Below are 2,311 nucleotides of genomic sequence, written 5' to 3'. Positions count from 1 at the left end.
TAAGCAGTTAGTAGTGCTTAAGAAAAATTAATTCAGTATCTAATGGATAGTTGATAACTGTCACAACACGGCATTTTATATACTGTTAAGTGAAACTGCAATACAATCTAGGTTTATTTTGGGAGTGTTTGCTATATAATTGGATTTATAAAATGTTTAGAGATGCAGTAGGCATGACTTTGAATAGATAATGAAAGAAAATGCAAAATGCTCATTGATTCATGATGTGGTTTCATCTTAGCTTGGGCAAACCATGCAGTATTTAATAAATAGTAGCAGAATATTTACTATTTAAAAAAAAAAAGAAGAAGCCATGTGCAGATGCTAGGCCAGGTAGACAGCCAGCGGGTTTAGGCATGCTTGCACCTACAAACAGCCTTCTCCCAGAAGAAATATCTGCCGTGTAGCTACCTCTCTGTATATGGACATGTTGTACTTACCTGCCATGTACATTGCTCTCTCTATATGGACATGTTGGACTTCTCTGTCATGTAGGTTGCTTAATGCATAAGGACATGTTGGACATATGTGCCATATAGTTACCTCTCTGTATATGGAAATGTTGGACTCATATGCCATATGGCTAGATCTCTGTATATAGTCATGTTGGACTTATTTGTCATGTAGCCAGCTCTCTGCATGTGGACATGTGGACATATCTGCTATGTAGCTAGCCCTCTGTATATGCACATGTTGGACTTAAATGCCATGTAGCCAGCTTTCTGTATATGGACATGTCACACTTACTTGCCTTGCAGTTAGTTCTCTGTATATGGACATGTAGATTTATCTGCCATGTAGTTAGCTCTCTCTATATGGATATGTTGGACTTCTCTGCCATTTACCTAGCACTCTGTCTATGGACATTTTGGACTTATCTGCCATGTAGGTAGCTCTCTATATATGGACATGTTGGACTTACATGCCAAGTAGCTAGCTCTCTGTATATGGACATGTTGGACGTATGTGCCATGTGACTAGCTCTCTGTATATAGTATTGTTGGATTTATCTGCCATGTAGCTCACTCCCTGCATGTGGACATGTTGGACTTATCTGCCATGTAGCTAGCTCTCTGTCTTTGGACATGTGGACTTCTCTGCCATGTAGCTAGTTCTCTGTATGTGAACATGTTGCATTTACTTGTCATGTAGCTAGCTCTCTGTATATGGATATTTGGATTTATCTGCCATGTAGCTAGCTTTCTGCATATGGACATGTTGGACTTATCTGCCATGTAGCCAGCTCTCTTCATATGGACATAATGGACTTATCTGCCATGTAGGTAGCTCTCTGTATATGGACATGTTGGATTTACCTGCAAAGTATCCAGCTCTCTGTATATGGACATGATGGACTTATGTGCCAAGTAGCTAGCTCTCTGTATATGGACAAGTTGGATTTACCTCCCATTTAGCCAGCTCTCTGCATATGGACATGATGGACTTATGTGCCAAGTAGCTAGTTCTCTGTATATGGACATGTTGGATTCATCTGCCATGAAGCTAGCTCTCTGTACATGGACATGTTGGATTTACCTGCCATGTATCCAACTCTCTGTCTATGGACATGATGGACTTATGTGCCAAGTATCTAGCTCTCTGTATATGGACATGTTGGACTTACCTCCCATGTAGCCAGCTCTCTGCATATGGACGTGATGGACTTACCTGCCATATAGCTAGCTCTCTCTATATGGATGTGTTGGACTTGTCTGCCATGTAGCTAGCTCTCTGTACATGGACAGGTTGACTTTACCTGCCATGTTGCTAGCTCTCTATATATGGACATATTGGACTTATCTGTCATGTTGCTAGATCTATGTATAGGAATATGTTGGACTTATTTGCCATGTAGCTAGCTCTCGGTATATGGACATGTTGTACTTATCTGCCATGTATTTAACTCTCTGTATATGGACATGTTGTACTTATCTGCCATGTCGCTAGCTCTCTGTATACGGACATGTTGAACTCATGTGCAATGTAGTTAGTTCTCTGTATATGGACATGTTGTACTTATCTGCCATGTAGCTAGCTCTCTGTATATGGACATGTTGAACTTATGTGCAATGTAGTTAGTTCTCTGTATATGGACATGTTGGACATATCTGCCATTTACCTAGCACTCTGTATATGGACATTTTGGACCTATCTGCCATTTACCTAGCACTCTGTATATGGACATTTTGGACCTATCTCTCTGTATTTGGACATGTTGCACTTATTTGTCTTGTAGCTAGCTCTCTGTATATGGATATGTTGGACTTATATGCCATGTGGCTAGCTCTCTGTACTTGGACATGTTGGACTT

The 2,311-nt window shown here is 40.4% G+C and overlaps 1 pseudogene; it reads left to right on the top strand.

Annotated features, from left to right (window-relative positions):
• Positions 1 to 2,311, top strand: part of LOC102814006 — a 5,888-nt pseudogene that overhangs the window by 2,675 nt on the left and 902 nt on the right.

Source organism: Chrysochloris asiatica, unplaced genomic scaffold (genome assembly GCF_000296735.1).
Source record: "Chrysochloris asiatica unplaced genomic scaffold, ChrAsi1.0 scaffold00289, whole genome shotgun sequence".
Taxonomy (NCBI): domain Eukaryota; kingdom Metazoa; phylum Chordata; class Mammalia; order Afrosoricida; family Chrysochloridae; genus Chrysochloris; species Chrysochloris asiatica.
Note: the sequence above shows the minus strand (reverse complement) of the source record. Positions and strands in the feature narration are given on the sequence as shown.